The sequence below is a fragment of the Saccostrea echinata genome, unplaced genomic scaffold (assembly GCF_033153115.1).
Source record: "Saccostrea echinata isolate AGI-Se365-2 ecotype Australia unplaced genomic scaffold, CSIRO_AGI_Sech_v1 ptg000007l, whole genome shotgun sequence".
In the NCBI taxonomy this organism is placed as follows: Eukaryota; Metazoa; Mollusca; class Bivalvia; order Ostreida; family Ostreidae; genus Saccostrea; species Saccostrea echinata.
Window position 1 is genome coordinate 1,236,485 of NW_026889756.1, and position 21,582 is coordinate 1,258,066.

General features: G+C 35.3%; 1 long non-coding RNA gene across 1 annotated transcript; it reads left to right on the forward strand.

The window, feature by feature from the left end:
* Positions 1-797: 797 nt before the first annotated feature.
* Positions 798-21,516, forward strand: LOC133180722 (uncharacterized). Its single transcript, XR_009720366.1, has 4 exons — positions 798-867; positions 6,288-6,352; positions 8,015-8,079; positions 20,995-21,516. It is a non-coding gene; the product is annotated as an uncharacterized LOC133180722 (long non-coding RNA).
* Positions 21,517-21,582: the final 66 nt, after the last annotated feature.

A 21,582-nucleotide genomic window follows, 5' to 3' on the forward strand; every position in this document is an offset into this window, starting at 1 on the left:
TGAGGTTATAAACTTTCATTAAAGATGTGCATGGTGCTCTGATTTTGAATTTAGATCATTTTTGGAAAATGAGCAGTTGTTGAACTTCATCATTTTTGATACCAAATATTGCTGGTTTTGGTATGTCAAATGTCTGGATAATCCCATCAACAGTTTTCAAAGTAAGGACTTTGTTGTGCAGAGAAATTGTACATATTTATATAAGAGATATGTTTAGTACATTGATTCATTTGCTTATGGGGTATGCAAATTAGTTGTACATTTGGAAGAGAGTCGATAAGTGTTTGGACTTTGTTTTGGATCATTTATGACAAAAATACTAGTTGTTGGTATTCTTGATTTGTCAACTCTTGCATAAAGGGTTCATTTTATTTGTCCAGATAGCTCCTACATATCTAAACCTAAGGACTTTTTTCCTGAATGTTTTTACATCATTGATATTCATGGCACCTTGGTTTGGTTTTTGGTCATTTATGAAAAAGATACAAACTGTTGAACATGTCAATTAGATGCAAAATATTACTTTTAGGGTACAACATTTCTGCAGATAATACCTCCTTCATTTTTCTGCTTAAAGAAATCCCATGAAAGGGAATATAGGTTTCGAATTGTTCAAGTCTAATAAACATACAATAGAGATGCACATTGCACTTGGAGTTTGATTTTTGGTCATTGATAAGAAAGTACCAGTTGATTAATTTAGCCATTTAATGTCTTATATTACTAACAAGTGTACTTCAAGTTGATTTTTCCAGATAACTCCTTCAACAGTTTTAAAGATATCATTTTTTTTATTTTGTAGATCAAAGAAATGTTCATCAGAGATGAATATGATGCTTCAACTTTGATTTTTGATCATCTATAAAGGTACCAGTTGTTAAAATTATCACATCATTATTATACAAAATATTGCATACTGGGTTCATCATTTATTTGGATAACTTCTCCAACAGTTTTTACTATGAGAAGTTTTTGGTTTGCAGTTCAATAGAACATACATTACGTATTTGTGTAGTACTTGGCTTTAGATTTCTGTTCATTTATGGTTCAAATAGCAGTTATTAAACTTCGGTCATTTTTATGCAAAATATGAGAGAGTACAACATTTGTTTGGATACATCTTGCTAAATTGTTGAAAATAAGAAATTAACATTTTGCAGGTAAATTGTACATTACATATATTAAGGGTCTACTGAATAATTTTGAATTCTGATGCTTGATGGGGGAAAATAGCAGAGGTTGAACATGTTCTATCTTCCAGAGTACTCCTACAATTGGGGATCAATTATCTATCCCTGAAAAATGAACTTGGTACCTAAATTTTGATTTTTGATCATTTAGGAGAGGTATATTAGCAGATGAACTGGGTGAATTGTATGCAAAGTATTGATTACAGTGCTCATCATCTATCCAGTTCTCCTTTCTTGTAGTATTCAGGATAAAGACTTTTTTTGCAGGTTAATTGTACATACAATGATATACAAGATGGTTGAGTTTTGATTTCAGATCATTTATAGGGAAAATAGCAGTTGTTGAACTTAGTCATTTGTATGTATAATGTAGCTTTTACATCGTTTTTAGCTCACCTGAGCCGAAGGCTCAAGTGAGCTTTTCTGATCACATTTTGTCCGTCGACCGTCCGTCCGTCTGTCCGTCTGTCCGTCCGTCTGTAAACTTTTCACATTTTTGACTTCTTCTCAAGAACCACTGGGCCAATTTTGACCATACTTGGTACAAAGCATCCTTGGGTGAAGGGGAATTTAAATTGTTAAAATGAAGGGCCAAGTCCCCTCACAAGGGGAGATAATCAAGAGAAGACAAAAATAGGGTGGGGTCATTAAAAATTCTTCTCAAGAACCACAGAGCCAGTAAACCTGAAACTTATAAGGAAGCATCCTGGGGTAGTGTAGATTCTAAATTGTTCAAATCATGACCCCCGGGGGTAGGGCGGGGCCACAATGTGGAATCAATGTTTTACGTAGAAGTATATAGGAAAAATCTTTAAAAATCTTCTTCTCAAGAACCACTGGGCCAGAAAAGCTGAAACTAATGTGGAAGCATCTTGGGGTAGTGTAGATTCTAAATTGTTAAAATCATGACCCCCGGGGGTAGGGCGGGGCCACAATAGGGAATCCAAGTTTTACATTGAAATATATAGAAACAATCTTTAAAAATCTTCTTCTCAAGAACCACAGGGCCAGAAAAGCTGAAACTAATGTAGAAGTATCCTGGGGTAGTGTAGATATAAATTGTTAAAAGCATGACCCCCGGGGGTAGGGCGGGGCCACAATAGGGAATCCAAGTTTTACATCGAAATATATAGAAAAAAACTTAAAAAATCTTCTTCTCAAGAACCACAGGGCCAAAAAGCTGAAACTAATGTAGAAGTATCCTGGGGTAGTGTAGATTCTAAATTGTTAAAATCATGACCCCTGGGATAGGATGGGACCACAATAGGTGTATTACATGGGGGAAAGTCTGGTGAAGAACAGCAGGGCCAAAGTTACTCAGGTGAGCATTGTGGCCCATGGGCCTCTTGTTAGCTCACCTGAGCTCAAAATTCAAGTGAGCTTTTCTGATCACATTTTGTATGTAGCCCATCTGTCATTCCGTCCCTCTGTCTGTAAACTTTCACATTTTCGACTTCTTCTCTAGAACCACGGGGCCAATTTCAACCAAACAATGGAGGATCAAAGTTACATAGAAATATATAGGAAAAATCTTTAAAAATCTTCTCAAGATTAGCAAAACCCTTATTGGTCATATTTATATGGAAGCATCCTTAGGTAGTGAAGATTCAAGTTTGTTCACATCATGACCCCTCGGAGTGGGGTGGGTCCACAATGGAGGATTAAAGTTTTACATAGAAATGTATAGGAAAAATTTTAAAAATCTTCTCAGGAACAACAAAGCCCTGATTGGTCATATTTATGTGGAAGCATCCTTAGGGTGTAGATTCTATTTTGTTCAAAAAATGAACCCCGGGGGAAGGGTGGGACCACAATGGAGGGTCAGAGTCTTACATAGAAATATATAGGAAAATATCTTCTGAAGAAGAACTGCAAAGCTATGATTATTCATTGTGATATCGAATCATCCTCAGGTAGTGTAGATTCAAGTTTGTTAAAATGATAACCCCCCGGGGATAGGGTTGGGCCACAATGGGGATCGAAAATTTTACATAGAACATATAGGAGAATATTTTCTTCTCAAGAACAGAAAATCATGTTTAGCATTTTGATATGGAAGCATCCTCAATTTTGTTCAAATGATGACCCCCGGGGGGAGGGTGGAGCCACAGTGGGGGATTGAAAGTTACATAAGAACATATAGAAAAAAGAAATGCTTCTCAAGAACAGAAAAGCTATGTTTAGTCATATTGATATGGAAGCATCCTCAGGTAGTGTAGATTTAAGTTTGTTCAAATGATGACCCATGGGATAGGGAGGAGCCACAATGGGAGATCAAATTTTTACAAAGGAATATATGGGAAAATTAAAAAAAAAAATCTCAAGTACAACAAAGCCATTTGTTATATTGACATGGAAGCATATAGTTTGATACTTGGTACTTGGATTTAGACTTCTGATCAATTATGGTTCAAATAGCAGTTATTGAACTTCAGTCATTTTTGTGCTGCAGAATATAAGAGAGTACAACATTTGTTTGGATACATCTTGCTACATGTAAATTGTTGAAAATAAGAAATTAATATTTTGCAGGTAAATTATATATATACATGTATTAAGGATCTACTGAGTACTTTGATTTTGAATTTTGATGTTTGATGGGGGAAAATAGCAGAGGTTGAACATGTTCTATCTTCCAGAGTACTCCTACAATTGTTGATCAATTTTTTATCCCTGAGAAATGAAAACATGGTACCTAAATTTTGATTTTGGATCATCTAGGAGAGGGATATTAGCAGATGAACTGGGTCAATTTTATGCAAAATATCGATTACAGTGCTCATCATTTGACCAATTCTCTCCTCTTATAGTGTTCAGGATAAGACATTTTTAATTCCCCGCTATGAATATGACCTGGGAAAATAGTGTTTGTCATGTTCATCTTCTGTCCTTCCATCCTCCTGTCCTTCTGTTTGTCCTTCCATCGTGCTTTGCGTTTAGGTCAGTTCAAAGCTCATTTTCAAAGAAATTATCTAAGATATTTTAATCAAACTTCATATGCTGATGGATATTGATGAATGCTATGGAACTGCATCAACATTTTTTGACCTTGACCTTTCCTTTGACCTTGACCTCACTTTTCCTAAAGTGGTGTTTAGCTTATTTTTAAAGATACCATTGAAGATATTTTATCAAACTTTATATGCTGATACATACTGATGAGAGCTGTTAAACTGCATCAACATTTTTTGACCTTGACCTTTCCTTTGACCTTGACCTCACTTTTCTTAAATTAGTGTGAAGTAGTTTTAAAGAAACCATTCAGGACAGTGTTTTCAAACTTCTTATGCTGATATATCCTGATAGGAGCTATTCAACTACATCAACATTTTTTTTTTCACCTTTCCTTTGACCTTTGACCTCACTTTTCTTAAATAAGTGTTTAGCTCAGTTTTAAAGAAACCATTCAGGATAGTGTTATCAAACTTCATATGCTGAAACATACTGATGAGAGCTATTCAACTGCATCCACATATTTTTTACCTTGACGTTTCTTTTGACCTTGACGCCCTTTTTTTCTTAAATAATTGTTTAGCTCAGTTTTAAAGAAACCATTCAAGATATTTCAAACTTCATATCCTAATACATAGTAATGAGATCTATTCAACTGCATCATCATTTTTTGACCTTCACCTTTCCTTTCACTTTGACCTCACTTTTCTAAAATTAGTGTTTAGCTCAGTTTTAAAGATACCATTCAGGATAGTATTATCAAACTTCGTATGCTGATACATACTGATGAGAGCTATTCAACTGCATCAAAATTTTTTGACCTTGACCTCACTTTTCTTAAATTTGCATTTTGCTTAATTTTAAAGAAACCATTTAAAATATATTTATGTACGCTTATGACTTATACATAATTTGGTGATAATTTATTATTTATATCCAACTTTTAGAAGATTTCAATTTTAAAGAAACTTCAAGATATTCTCATCAGATTTCATACACTAATACAAATTTTCAAGTTGCATTACTAATATACCCTCAGCAGGGCATTCATGTCCTATGGACATATTTCTAGTTTTTTGCAGATCGATTGTACATACACCAATGATGTACAAGATAGTTGAGTTTTGATTTCAGGTCATTTATAGGGAAAATAGCAGTTGTTGAACTTAATCATTTGTATGTATAATATAGCTTTTACATCATTTTTCAGGATAAGCACTCTAACAGTTTTCAAAATCAGAAGATGTTGTTTGTTTTGCAGATGAGGTTATAAACTTTCATTAAAGATGTGCATGGTGCTCTGATTTTGAATATAGATCATTTTTGGGAAATGAACAGTTGTTGAACTTTATCAGTTTCGATGCCAAATATTGCTTATTTTGGCATATGATATGTCTGGATAATCCCATCAACAGTTTTCAAAGTAAGGAGTTTGTTGTGCAGAGAAATTGTACATATTTATATAAGAGATATGTTTAGTACATTGATTTTGATTTTTGATTAGTAACTGGGAAAATACCAGATGTTTGTGCAAAATATTTCTTATAGGGTATTTTATCCTACAGTTTTTGGGATAGGATTTTTTTAATGTGCAAATCAGTTGTACATTTGGAAGAGAGTTGATAAGTGTTTGGACTTTGTTTTGGATCGTTTGTGACAAATATACTAGTTGTTGGTATTTTTGATTTTTATGTCAACTCTTGCAGAAAGGGTTCATTTTATTTGTCCGGAAAGCTCCTACATATCTAAACCTAAGGACTTTTTTCCTGAATGTTTTTACATCATTGATATTCATGGCACCTTGGTTTGGTTTTTGGTCATTTATGAAAAAGATACAAACTGTTGAACATGTCAATTTGATGTAAAATATTACTTTAAGGGTACAACATTTCTTTAGACAATACCTTCTTCAGTTTCTGCTAAAAGAAATCCCATGAAAGGGAATATAGGTTTCTAATTGATCAAGTCTAATGAACATACAGCAGAGATGCCAATATGCTTGGAGTTTGATTTTTGGTCATTGATAAGAAAATACCATGTGATAAATTTAGCCATTTAATGTGTTATATTGCTTACAAGTGTACATGATTTTTCCAGAAAACTCCTTCAACAGTTTTAAAGATATCATTTATTTTTATTTTGCAGATCAAAGAAACATACATGGGAAATGAATATGATGCTTCGACTTTGATTTTTGATCATCTATAAAGGTACCAGTTGTTAAAATTAGTCACATCATTTTGATGCAAAATATTGCATACTGGGTTCAACATTTGTTCGGATAACTTCTGCAGCAGTTTTTACAATAAGAAGTTTTTGGTTTGCAGATCAAAAGTACATACATTAAGTATTTGCGTAGTACTTGGATTTAGACTACTGATCATTTATGCTTCAAATAGCAGTTATTGAACTTCAGTCATTTTTGTGCTGCAGAATATAAGAGAGTACAACATTTGTTTGGATACATCTTGCTAAATTGTTGAAAATAAGAAATTAATATTTTGCAGGTAAATTGTACATTACATGTATTAGGGATCTATTGGTTACATTAATTTTGAATTCTAATGTGTGATAGGGGAAAATAGCAGTGGTTGAATCTGTTCATTTTTCCAGAGTACTCCTACAATTGGGGATCAATTATCTATCCCTGAAAAATGAACTTGGTACCTAAATTTTGACTTTTGATCATTTAGGAGAGGGATATTAGCAGATGAACTGGGTGAATTGTATGCAAAGTATTGATTACGGTGCTCATCATTTATCCAGTTCTCTTCTCTTATAGTGTTCAGGATAAGAGGTTTTTTTTATACAGATCAATTGTACATACACTAATGATGTACAAGATAGTTGAGTTTTGATTTCAGATCATTTATAGGGAAAATAGCAGTTGTTGAACTTAGTCATTTGTATGTATAATGTAGCTTTTACATCGTTTTTCAGGATAAGCACTCTAACAGTTTTCAAAGTCAGAAGATGTTGTTTTGCAGATGAGGTTATAAACTTTCATTAAAGATATGCATGGTGCTCTGATTTTGAATTTAGATCATTTTTGGGAAATGAACAGTTGTTTAACTTCATCAGTTTGGGTGCCAAATATTGCTTATTTTGGCATATGATATATCTGGATAATCCCATCAACAGTTTTCAAAGTAAGGGGTTTGTTGTGCAGAGAAGTTGTACATATTTATATAAGAGATATGTTTAGTACATTGATTTTGATTTTTGATTAGTGACTTGGAAAATACCAGATGTTTGTGCAAAATATTTCTTATAGGGTATTTTATCCTACAGTTTTTGGGATAGGATTTTTTTAATGTGCAAATCAGTTGTACATTTGGAAGAGAGTTGATAAGTGTTTGGACTTTGTTTTGGATCGTTTATGACAAATATACTAGTTGTTGGTATTTTTGATTTTTATGTCAACTCTTGCAGAAAGGGTTCATTTTATTTGTCCAGGAAGCTCCTACATATCTAAACCTAAGGACTTTTTTCCTGAATGTTTTTACATCATTGATATTCATGGCACCTTGGTTTGATTTTTGGTCATTTATGAAAAAGATACAAACTGTTGAACATGTCAATTTGATGTAAAATATTGCTTTAAGAGTACAACATTTCTGTAGGCAATACCTTCTTCAGTTTTCTGCTAAAAGAAATCCCATGAAAGGGAATATAGGTTTCTAATTGATCAAGTCTAATGAACATACAGCAGAGATGCCAATATGCTTGGAGTTTGATTTTTGGTCATTGATAAGAAAATACCATATGATAAATTTAGCCATTTAATGTGTTATATTGCTTACAAGTGTACATGAATTTTCCAGACAACTCCTTCAACAGTTTTAAAGATATCATTTATTTTTATTTTGCAGATCAAAGAAACATACATGGGAAATGAATATGATGCTTCGACTTTGATTTTTGATCATCTATAAAGGTACCAGTTGTTAAAATTAGTCACATCATTTTGATGCAAAATATTGCATACTGGGTTCAACATTTGTTCGGATAACTTCTGCAGCAGTTTTTACAATAAGAAGTTTTTGGTTTGCAGATCAAAAGTACATACATTAAGTATTTGCGTAGTACTTGGATTTAGACTACTGATCATTTATGCTTCAAATAGCAGTTATTGAACTTCAGTCATTTTTGTGCTGCAGAATATAAGAGAGTACAACATTTGTTTGGATACATCTTGCTAAATTGTTGAAAATAAGAAATTAATATTTTGCAGGTAAATTGTACATTACATGTATTAGGGATCTATTGGTTACATTAATTTTGAATTCTAATGTGTGATAGGGGAAAATAGCAGTGGTTGAATCTGTTCATTTTTCCAGAGTACTCCTACAATTGGGGATCAATTATCTATCCCTGAAAATGAACTTGGTGCCTAAATTTTGACTTTTGATCATTTAGGAGAGGGATATTAGCAGATGAACTGGGTGAATTGTATGCAAAGTATTGATTACGGTGCTCATCATTTATCCAGTTCTCTTCTCTTATAGTGTTCAGGATAAGAGGTTTTTTTATACAGATCAATTGTACATACACTAATGATGTACAAGATAGTTGAGTTTTGATTTCAGATCATTTATAGGGAAAATAGCAGTTGTTGAACTTAGTCATTTGTATGTATAATGTAGCTTTTACATCGTTTTTCAGGATAAGCACTCTAACAGTTTTCAAAGTCAGAAGATGTTGTTTTGCAGATGAGGTTATAAACTTTCATTAAAGATATGCATGGTGCTCTGATTTTGAATTTAGATCATTTTTGGGAAATGAACAGTTGTTTAACTTCATCAGTTTGGGTGCCAAATATTGCTTATTTTGGCATATGATATATCTGGATAATCCCATCAACAGTTTTCAAAGTAAGGAGTTTGTTGTGCAGAGAAGTTGTACATATTTATATAAGAGATATGTTTAGTGCATTGATTTTGATTTTTGATTAGTGTTTTGGATCATTTATGACAAGAATATTTTTTATGCCAATTATTGCATACAGGGTTCTTTTTAGCTCACCTGAGCTGAAAGCTCAAGTGAGCTTTTCTGATCACATTTTGTCCGGTGTCCCTCTGTCTGTCCGTCTGTCTGTCCGTCTGTCTGTCTGTAAACTTTTCACATTTTCGACTTCTTCTCAAGAACCACTGGGCCAATTTCAACAAAACTTGCCACAAAGTATCCTTTGGTAAAGGGGATTTAAGTTTGTTAAAATGAAGGGCCAAGCCCTCTTTCAAGGGAAGATAATTAGGAATTACTGAAAAAATAATGGAATCATTTAAAAATCTTCTTCTCAAGAACCATAGGGCCAGGAGAGATGAAACTCATGTGGAAGCATCCTCAGGTAGTGTAGATTCAAGTTTGTTCAAATCATGACCCCCGAGGGTAGGGCTGGGTCACAATGGAGGATCAAAATTTTACATAGAAATATATAGGAAAAATCTTTAAAAATCTTCTTCTCAAGAACAGCAAAGCCATGATGAGTCATATTTATATGGAAGCATCCTCAGGTAGTGTAGATTCAAGTTTGTTAAAACCATGACCCCCAGGGATAGGGCGGGCCAGCAATGGAGGATCAAAGTTTTACATAGAAATATATAGGAAAAATCTTTAAAAATCTTCTTCTCAAGAACAGCAAAGCCATGATGAGTCAAATTCATGTGGAAGCATTCTCAGGTAGTGTAGATTCAAGTTTGTTCAAATCATGACCCCCGGGGGTAGGGCGGGGCCACAATGGAGGATCAAAGTTTTACATAGAAGTATATAGGAAAAATCTTTAAAAATCTTCTCAAGAACAGCAAAGCCATGATGAATCATATTTATGTGGAAGCATCCTCAGGTAGTGTAGATTCAAGTTTGTTCAAACCATGACCCCTGGGGGTAGGGCGGGGCCCCAATGGAGGATCAAAGTTTTACATAGAAATATAAAGGAAAAATCTTTAAAAATCTTCTTCTCAAGAACAGCAAAGCCATGATGAATCATATTTATAGGGAAGCATCCTCAGGTAGTGTAGATTCAAGTTTGTTAAAGCCAGGATCCCCCTGGGGGTAGGGCGGGGCCACAATGGAGGATCAAAGTTTTACATAGAAACATATACGAAAAATCTTTGAAAGTCTTCTTCTTAAGAACAGCAAAACCACGATGAGTCATATTTATAGGGAAGCATCCTCAGGTAGTGTAGATTCAAGTTTGTTCAAACCATGACCCCAAGGGGTAGGGCGGGGCCGCAATGGAGGATCAAAGTTTTACATAGAAATATAAAGGAAAAATCTTTAAAAATCTTCTTCTCAAGAACAGCAAAGCCATGATGAGTCATATTTATATGGAAGCATCCTCAGGTAGTGTAGATTGAAATTTGTTAAAACCATGACCCCCGGGGGTAGGACGGGGCCACAATGGAGGATCAAAGTTTTACATAGAAATATATAGGAAAAATCTTTAAAAATCTTCTTCTCAAGAACAGCAAAGCCATGATGAATCATATTTATAGGGAAGCATCCTCAGGTAGTGTAGATTCAAGTTTGTTAAAGCCAGGATCCCCCTGGGGGTAGGGCGGGGCCACAATGGAGGATCAAAGTTTTACATAGAAATATATAGGAAAAATCTTTAAAAATCTTCTTCTCAAGAACAGTAAAGCCATGATGAGTCATATTTATATGGAAGCATCCTCAGGTAGTGTAGATTCAAGTTTGTTCAAACCATGACCCCAAGGGGTAGGGCGGGGCCACAATGGAGGATCAAAGTTTTACATAGAAATATAAAGGAAAAATCTTTAAAAATCTTCTTCTCAATAACAGGAAAGCCATGATGAGTCAAATTTATATGGACACATCCTCAGGTAGTGTAGATTCAAGTTTGTTCAAACCATGTCCCCTGGGTGTAGGGCGGGGCCACAATGGAGGATCAACGTTTTACATAGAAATATATAGGAAAATATCTTCTTCTGAAGAACTGCAAACCATTATTAGTCATTTTGATATGGAAGCATCCTTAGGTAGTATAGATTCTATTTTGTTCAAATGATGACCCGCAGGGGTAGGGTGGGGCCCAATGGGGGATGGAAAGTTTTACATAAGAACATATCGAAGAAATATTTCTTCTCAAGAACAGTAAAGCTATGTTTAGTCATATTGATATGGAAGCATCCTCAGGTAGTGTAGATTCAAGTTTGTTCAAATGATGACTCCTGGGATAGGGAGGAGCCACAATGGGGGATCAAATTTTTAGAAAGGAATATATGGGAAATTTTTTAAAATCTTCTCAAGTACAACAAAGCCATTTGTTACATTGACATGGAAGCATCATCAGGTAGTTTAAAATTCAAGCCCCCCCCCCCCCCCCCCCCCGGTCTTTTCAATACTGAACTGATTTGTGCTTTTGCCTAGCCAATGTGCTCAGGTGAGCGATGTGGCCCATGGGCCTCTTGTTATTAGCTCTTCTTATCCAAAGGCTCAAAGAGTTAATGCTATGGCCATTTGTTGGGTGTGCTTAAACTTTTTAGAATATGGGCCATAACTCAAGAACCCCTTGGCCAATTATTGTGAAATTTGTCACAGGGTATCCTTGGCGCAAGGACTCCCTATTGTACTAAAACTAGGGTTGTGACCCTTAAGCAAGGGGAGATAATTAGGAAAATGGAAACAAAAGTACTGGTTGCTAAAAAATCTTCTCCAGATCCACTGGGCAGATTATCACCAAACTTATACAAAAGGATGAGGATATGTTGTAGATTAAAAATTGTTCAAGGCATCACCCTGGGGCAAAGGGCGTGGTCTCAAGGTCACTTCAAAGTTGACGAAAAATTACATTTTTTTAAAATGTTGATATTTTTGCTTACTATAAGGACTAGGATCATCAAATCTTGTTAGTTGATGCATCTAAGGACCTCATATCATGTTGACTTAAAAGTAAGTCACAGTGGCCTACTTTTTAAATTTTGCAGCCATTCTTTATCAAAATGATTTAGAGGCATATTTTGAACAATTTAAGGCCTATGATCATCAAACTTTGTCAGTTGATGTATATTTGGTCATCGAAGTACGTCAACTAAAAAGTATTTCAGCTTGACCTATTTTTTTGAATTTTATGGTTAATCTTTTACAAAACAATTCAGGTCAATAATTTGATTATTGAGAGGTTCAGAAACATGGAATCTTGCAAGATGATGCATCTTGGGGCCATAAAACATATGTATTAAAAAGTAGGTCACAGTGACCTACTTTTTGAACTTTGCAGGCATGCGATTTCAAAGCATTTAAGAGGCATAATTTGGACATTTTAAGGCCTTTGATCATAAAACTTTGTAAGTTGATGTATCTTAGGTCATCGCAGTAGGTCGACTGAAAAGTAGACTATCGTGATCTACTTTTCAATTTATATGACTATAATTAAATATTGCAAGTACTAATTGGCTTAGAATCATCAAACTTTGTCAGTTGATGCATCTTGGGTCTTCGGAGTAAATCGACTGAAAAATAGGTCACCATGACCTACTTTTGAAAATTTATGGCTTTAATAATATATTTCAGAAACCAGTTTGCTTAGAATCATCAAACTTTGTCAGTTGATGCATCTTGGGTCCTTGGAGTACGACAACTGAAAAGTAGGTCACCCTGACCTACTTTTGAAATTTTATGGCTGTATTTAATATTTTTGGTGTACTATACGGATTTGAATCATCAAATAGAAGTGATACCGTAGGTTGTACAGTTTATTAGAAGAGCGATTCAAGGCCCTTGGGCCTCTTGTTTGTCTAGATAGCTCCTACATATCTAAACCTAAGAACTTTTTCCTGAATGTTTTTATATCAATGATATGCATATCCCCCCATGGCACCTTGGTTTGGTTTTAGGTCACATATGTAAAAGATACAAACTGTTGAACATGTCAATTTGATGCAAAATATTATTTTTAGGGTACAACAATTCTGCAGATAATTTCTCCTTCAGTTTTCTGCTAAAAGAAATCCCATGAAAGGGAATATAGGTTTCTAATTGTTCAAGTCTAATGAACATACAATAGACATGAACATGATACTTTGATTTTGATTTTGGTCATTGACAAGAAACTACCAGTTGATAAATTTGGCCATTTAATTTTTTTTTTATTATTATTATTATTATTATTTTTTTTTTTTTTTTTTTGCATACAAGTGTACATGATTTTTCTAAATAACTCCTTCAACAGTTTTAAAGATATCATTTTTTTTTTTTAAATTATAAAAAACATACATCAGATATTAATATGATGCTTCAACTTTGAATTTTGATCATCTATAAAGGTACTGGTTTTTAAAATCAGTCATTTTAATGCAAAATATTGCATACTGGGTTCATTGTTTACTCTGATAACTTCTCCAATAGTTTTCATAATAAGAAGTTTTGGTTTGGAGATCAATTTGTTTGTACATTTAGTATTTGCTTAGTACTTGGATTTAGACTTCTAATCATTATGGTTCAGATAGCAATTATTGAATTTCAGTCATTTTTGTGCAAAATAAAAGAGAATACAACATTTGTTTGGATACATCCTACTTGTACATATACATTCTATTTTCCAGAGTACTCCTACAATTGTTGAACAATTATCTATCCGTCATAAATGAACATGGTACCTAAATTCTAGATTTTTGATTATTTAGGAGAGAAAAATAGGAATTTTTTATTGTGCAAATCAGTTGTACATTTGGAAGAGAAGTGTTTGGATATAGTTTTTGATCTTCTATGACAAAAATACGAGTTGTTGGTATTCTTGATTTTTATGCCACCTCTTGTATATAGGGTTAAATATTTTTGTTCTGACAGCCCTACGCTTCTTAATCTAAGAACTTATTTTCCCAAATATTTTTACATGATACATGTGCATGGCACCTTGGTTTGATTTTTGGTCATTTGTGAAGAAGATACAAGCTGTTGAACATAGTCAATTTGATGCAAAATATTTACTTTTAGGGTACAACATTTCTGCAGATTTGTCCTTTTTTTAGCTCACCTGAGCCAAAGGCTCAAGTGAGCTTTTCTGATCAAAATTTGTCCGTTGTCTGTCGTCGTCGGTGTCGTCGTTGGCGTCGTTGTTGTCGTAAACTTTTCACATTTTCATCTTCTTCTCAAGAACCACTGGGCCAATTTCAACCAAACTTGCCATAAAGTATCCTTGGGTGAAGGGGATTCAGGTTTGTTTAAATGAAGGGCCATGCCCTCTTTCAAGGGGAGATAATAAAGAATTAGTGAAAAATTAATAGCATCTTTTAAAAATCTTCTTGTCAAGAACCACAGAGCCAGGGAAGATGAAACTCATGTGGAAGCATCCTCAGGTAGTGTAGATTCAAGTTTGTTCAAATCATGACCCCCGGGGGTAGGGTGGGGCCACAATGGAGGATCAAAGTTTTACATAGAAAAATATAGGAAAAACCTTTAAAAATCTTCTTCTCAAGAACAGCAAAGCCATGATGAATCATATTTATATGGAAGCATGCTCAGGTAGTGTAGATTCAAGTTTGTTCAAATCATGACCCCCGTGGGTAGGGCGGGGCCACAATGGAGGATCAAAGTTTTACATAGAAATATATAGGAAAAATCTTGATAAAAAAAGAAATCTTCCTCTCAAGAACAGCAAAGCCCTGATTGGTCATATTTATATGAAAGCATCCTCAGGTAGTGTAGATTCAAATTTGTTCAAATCATGACCCCCGGGGGTAGGGCCGGGCCACAATGGAGGATCAAAGTTTTACATAGAAATATATAGGAAAAATCTTTAAAAATCTTCTTCTCAAGAACAGCAAAGCCATGATGAGTCATATTTATATGGAAGCATCCTCAAGTAGTGAAGATTCAAATTTGTTCAAATCATGACCCCCGGGGGTAGGGCGGGGCCACAATGGAGGATCAAAGTTTTACATAGAAATATATAGGAAAAACCTTTAAAAATCTTCTTCTCAAGAACAGCAAAGCCATGATGTCATATTTATATGGAAGCATCCTCAAGTAGTGAAGATTCAAGTTTGTTCAAATCATGACCTCCGTGGGTAGGGCGGGGCCACAATGGAGGATCAAAGTTTTACATAGAAATATATAGGAAAAATCTTTAAAAAATCTTCTCAAGAACAGCAAAGCCCTGATTGGTAATATTTATATGGAAGCATCCTCAGGTAGTAAAAATTCAAATTTGTTCAAATCATGACCCCTGGGGGTAGGGCGGGGCCACAATGGAGGATCAAAGTTTTACATAAAAATATATAGGAAAAATTTTAAAAATCTTCTTCTCAGGAACAGCAAAGCCCTGATATCATATTTAATGGAAGTATCCTCAGGTAGTATAAATTCAAGATTGTTCAAATCATGACCCCCTGGGGTAGGGTGGGGCCACAATGGAGGATCGAAGTCTTAAATAGAAATATATAGGAAAATATCTTTCTGATGAAGAACTGCAAAGCCATGATTAGTCATTTTGATATGGAAGCATCCTCAGGTAGTGTAGATTCAAGTTTGTTAAAATGATGACCCCCGGGGATAGGGATGGGCCACAATGGGGTGTCGAAAATTTTACATAGGAACAAATAGGAAAATATCCTCTTCTCAAGAACTGCAAAGCCATGATTAGTCATTTTGATATGGAAGCATCCTCAGGTAGTGTAGATTCAAGTTTGTTAAAATGATGACCCCCGGGGATAGGGATGGGCCACAATGGGGTGTCGAAAATTTTACATAGGAACAAATAGGAAAATATCCTCTTCTCAAGAACTGAAAATCATGTTTAGTCATTTTGATATGGAAGCATCCTCAGATAGTGTAAATTCAAATTCGTTCAAATGATGACCCCCGGGGTGGGGCGGGGCCCAATCGGGGATCGAAAGTTTTACATAAGAACATGCAGAAAAAATATTTCTTCTCAAGAACAGAAAAGCTATGTTTAGTCATATTGATATGGAAGCATCCTCAGGTAGTGTAGATTCAAGTTTGTTCAAATATTGACCTCTGGGATAGGGAAGAGCCACAATGGGGGATCAAATTTTTACAAAGGATTATATTGGAAAAATTTTTCAAAATTTACTCAAGTACAACAACGCCATTTGTTATATTGACATGAAAGCATCATCAGGTATCTCTCTCTCCCCCCCCCCCCCCCCCCCCCCCCCCGTAACCTTTTCAATACTGAACTGATTTGTGGTTTTGCCTAGCCAATGTGCTCAGGTGAGCAATGTGGCCCATGGGCCTCTTGTTGTTTACTGCTAAAAGAAATCTATGAGAGGGATAATATTGTTTTTATTGTTAAAGTCTGATGAACATAAATTAAAGTCAAATGAGCTTACATTAGATATGAACATTGTACTTGGATTTTGATTTTTGATCATTGATATCATAAGAAAATACCAGTTGATAAATATATCCATTTGATGTGTTATATTGTTTACATTTGTACTTCTGAGCCAAGGGCTGAAAGAGCTAATGCTATATCCATTTGTGCGGTGTGCGTTAACTTTCTAGAATATGGGCCATAACTCAAGAACCCCTTTGCCAATTATTGTCAAATTTGTCGCAGGGTATCCTTGACCGAAAGACTCCCGTTTATATTAAATCTAGGGTTGTGACCCTTAAACAAAGAGAGATAATTTGGTTAATAAAACCAAAAGTACTGGTTGCTAAAAATCTCAAAAAACCACTGGGCAGATTATCACCAAACTTACACATTAGGTTGAGGATATGCTGTAGATTAAAATTTGCAAGGGGAATTGCCCTGGGGCAAAGGCATGATCTCATGGTCACATCAAAGTTGACCCAAAATTACATTTTATTAAAATGTTAATATTTTGCTTACTGCAAGGTCTACGATCATTAGTCTTTATATGTTGATGCATCTTGGGTCATCGAAGTACGTCAATTAAAAGAAGGTCACCTTGACCTACTTTTTAGGTCACCTGAGTCACTCAGGTGACCTATTGCTATCTGTTCTCGTCCGTCGGCGTGCGTCGTGCGGTGTGCGTCGTGTGTTAACATTTGAACATTTTTAGCTTCTTCTCTGAAACCGCTTAAGCAATTTCAACCAAATTTGGCATATAGCATCTATGGGTGAAGGGGAACAAAAATGGTGAATTTCATGGTCCTTGCCCCCCTGGGACCTGAGGGGTGGGGCTAAAACCACTGAAAATAATGCAATCTTTAAAAATCTTCTTCTTTACTCCAGGACATGAAGCAGTCAAACTGTTGGCATCATAGTAATAAGCATTGAGCCCTCTACCAAAATTGTGAAATTCATGGCCCCAGGGTCAGGGGTTCTGGTGCTAGGGTGGGGCTATATAGAACATATAGTGAAAGTGCATTATTTCTTTGAAAATCTTCTTCTCTGCTCCTGGGTATTAAATAAACTAAATAAGTACATAGTTATGAAGAGCAAGAGTGCCTCATCCAAAATTGTGAAATTCATGGCCCCAGGGTCAGGGGTTCTGGTGTTAGGGCGGGGCTCTATTGATTATGTAGTGAAAATGCATGAATTCTTTGAAAATCTTCTTCTCTGCTCCTGGGTATTAAATAAAGTAACTAAGTACATAGTTATGATGAGCAAGAGTGCCTCTTCCGAAATTGTGAATTTCATGGCCTCAGGGTCAGGGGTTGTGGTGTTAGTGTGGGGCTCTATTGATTATATAGTAAAAATGCAGTAATTCTATGAAAATCCTTTTCTGTGCTCCTGGGTATTAAATAAAGTAACTAAGTACATAGGTATGATGAGCAAGAGTGCCTCTTCCAAAATTGTGAATTTCATGGCCCCAGGGTCAGGGGTTCTGGTGTTGGGGGGGGGGGGGGCTCTATTGATTGTATAGTAGAATTGCAGTAATTCTATGAAAATCCTTTTCTGTGCTCCTGGTTATTAAATAAAGTAACTAAGTACATAGTTATGAAGAGCAAGAGTACTTCTTCCAAAATTGTGAATTTCATGGCCCCAGGGTCAGGGGTTCTGGTGTTAGGGCGGGGCGCTATTGATTATGTAGTGAAAATGCATGAATTCTTTGAAAATCTTCTTCTCTGCTCCTGGGTATTAAATAAAGTAACTAAGTACATAGTTATGATGAGCAAGAGTGCCTCTTCCGAAATTGTGAATTTCATGGCCTCAGGGTCAGGGGTTCTGGTGTTAGGGCAGGGCTCTATTGATTATATAGTGAAAATGCAGTAATTCTATGAAAATCCTTTTCTGTGCTCCTGGTTATTAAATAAAGTAACTAAGTACATAGTTATGAAGAGAAAGAGTACTTCTTCCAAAATTGTGAAATTCATGGCCCCAGGGTCAGGGGTTCTGGTGTTGGGGGGGGGGGGGGGGGGGCTCTATTGATTATATAGTGAAAATGCATTAATTCTTAGAAAATCTTTTCTGCTCCTGGGTATTAAATAAAATAACTAAGTACATAGTTATGATGAGCAAGAGTGCCTCTTCCAAAATTGTGAATTTCGTGGCCCCAGGGTCAGGGGTTCTGGTGTTAGAGGGGGGGGGGGGGCTCTATTGATTATATAGGGAAAGGGCATGAATTCTTTGAAAATCTTCTTCTCTGCTCCTGGGTATTTTTCAAACAAAGGAACTGCATGGTTATGATAAGGAAGAATGCCTCTTCCAAAATTGTGAAATTCATGGCCCCTGGGTCAGGGGTTCGGGGGGGGGGGGGGGAGAGAGCTCTATTGATTACATTTATATAGTGAAAATGCTTAATTTCTTTCAAAATTTTTTATCTACTCCTGGTTATAAACTAAAGAAACAAGTGTATAGTTATGATGAGAAAGGGTGCTTCTTCCAGAATTGTGAGTTCGTGGCCAATGGGTCAGATGTTCTGGTGTAAGGATGGGGCTTTATTTATTTAATAATATGGTGAAAATGCATTTCTTTGAAAATTGTCTATGCTTCTTTGGATGTTCAAGACAAACAGAGTAAAAGTTTTAATATGCAAGGGTATTTTTACCAGAATTTTGAACACCTGGACCATTTAGTCAAGTTTTCTGGTCCTGGCCAGGGCTCTATTAACTTGTATTCTACTGAGCAAAGTTATTCCCCTTCATTCACCTTTGATAATTAATCAATTTACATAATGTATTTGAAAGCTTAATAGAATAAGAGAATTATGCAAGAAAATTTATTGTATGATAAAAAAAGTACTTTCATAGTTTTAATGACTTGGAAATAATAGATGAATAAAAATGAGACAAAAATAACCTATCTTTTTAAATGTTCTTCAACGGCCAAGAGAGGCCATTGTGAGAAGGAATAATATGGGGTTGAATAATAGACATTTTGTTAATAGTCTGCATGGGAATAGTGATAAATGGGGGGGGGGGGGGCAGATAGATACTAGACCAATTATTTTGTTGATGCTAATCATACTATTTTCTTGCTGTTGGGCAACAAAGCTTCATTTATCAGTTTATGGATCCTCTAAATTGTTGTATTGTACTCAGGTGACCGTTAAGGCCCTTGGGCCTCTTGTTGAATTTTATGGCTAATCTTTTAAAAACATTGAATTTCATTAATTCGAATGCTGAGAGGTTTAGAATCATTTAATCTTGTAAGATGATGCAGCTTGGCGCCATGAAACAAATTTATGAAAAAGTAGGTCACCTTGACCTACTTTTTGAACTTTGCAGGCATTCGATTTCAAAGCGTTTTAGAGGCATATTTTGGACATTTCAAGGCCTATGATCATAAAACTTTGTAAGTTGATGCATCTTTGGTCCTCGAAAAACGTCAACTGAAAAGTAGGTCACCATGATCTACTTTTGAAATTTTTTTGTTATATTTAAATATTTTGAGTACTATTTGGTTTGGAACCATCAAACTTTTTCAGTTGATGCATCTTGGGTCTTTGGAGTAAGTTAACTGAAAAGAAGGTCACCATGATCTACTTTTGAAATTGTATGGCTTTATTTAAATTTCAGGTACTATTTGGTTTTGAATCATCAAACTTTGTCAGTTGATGCATCATCGGTCCGCAGAGTTAGTCGACTAAAAAGTAGGTCGCTGTGACCTATTTTTGAAATTTTATGGCTTTATTTAAATATATCAGGTACTAATTGATTTAGAATCATCAAATTTTGTAAGTGGGTGCATCTTTTGTCCTTGGAGTTTGTCGAATATGTAGATCACTCTTAACTTCTCTTGGAATTTTAAGGCTATATTTGAATAATTTCATGTACTTATTTGCTTAGAGTCATCAAAAATTGTTGGTTAATGTATCTTGGATGTTAGGAGTACGTCAACTAAGAAGTAGGTCACTGTGACTTGATTAAATATTTTTTTTCAGGTACTAATTGGCTTAGAATCATCAATCTTTGTCAGTTGATACATCTTGGGTCCTCAAAGTATGTCAACTGAAAAGTAGGTCACTGTGACGTACTGTTGAAATTTTATGGTTATAATTAGATATTTTTAGGTATCAATTGGCATAGAATCATCAAACTTTGTCAGTTGTTGCATCTTGGGTCCTCAGAGTATGTCAACTGAAAAGTAGGTCATTTTGACCTACTTTTGAAATTTTATGGCTCTATATAAATATTTCAGGTACTGTTTGGCTTAGAATCATCAATTTTAGATAGTTGCTGCATCTTGGGTCCGCAGAAAATGACAAATGATAAATAGGTCACCATCACCTATCTCAGGTGCTAATTGACTTGGAATCATCTTGGGTTCTCAGAGTGTTTTATATAAAATGACCTACTTTCTGAATTTAAGGGCTTTATCTAAATATACAGGATACTTAGAGGCTTCAAATAGAAGTGATAGGTTGTACAATTTATCACAAGCGCATTTCAGGGCCCTTGGGCCTATTGTTCTAGATAACTGCTTCAACAGTTTCATGATATTTTTTTAATATTGCAGATTCAGTATATGTTATACATCAGAGAGAAGCATGATGCTTGATTTTGACTGTCTATTTGAAAGGCACCAATACTTTATATTTCCATTACGGCACTCTTCAAATTAGAGGGGCGTTTAGTAGGGTCTCCTGGGACAAAATTTGGCTGTGATGGCGTCTAACTCTGTAAATTATCGGAGTTTACAGTGCACCGATCTGAAGAATATATTGAAATCGAAAGGTTTTCCGTCTTCTAATAGAAATAAGCAAGACTTGGTTGATTTATGCGAGGGAGCAGAGGCGTTTAATTTGCCACATATCGGTCATTTTGATGGTGATATACAGGCCTCCATTAGCAGCAGACGAACGGTTCGTGGAAAAAATATCCACACCCATATCATGATGGTAGCATCGCTTGGACACCGAATCTTGCCATTATTCCCTCTATAGATGCCTTTGACGTGTCATCTTTTCTTCAAAACTACTGTGGGTGGTCTGAAGAACGCTTACGGAACAGGAAATCCGACAGTGGATATAAGCTTCATTGCTCTTGTCACATTTATGATGTCGTCATGGCTCTGTTAGGTAGGCTTACATGAATACTGCATTGT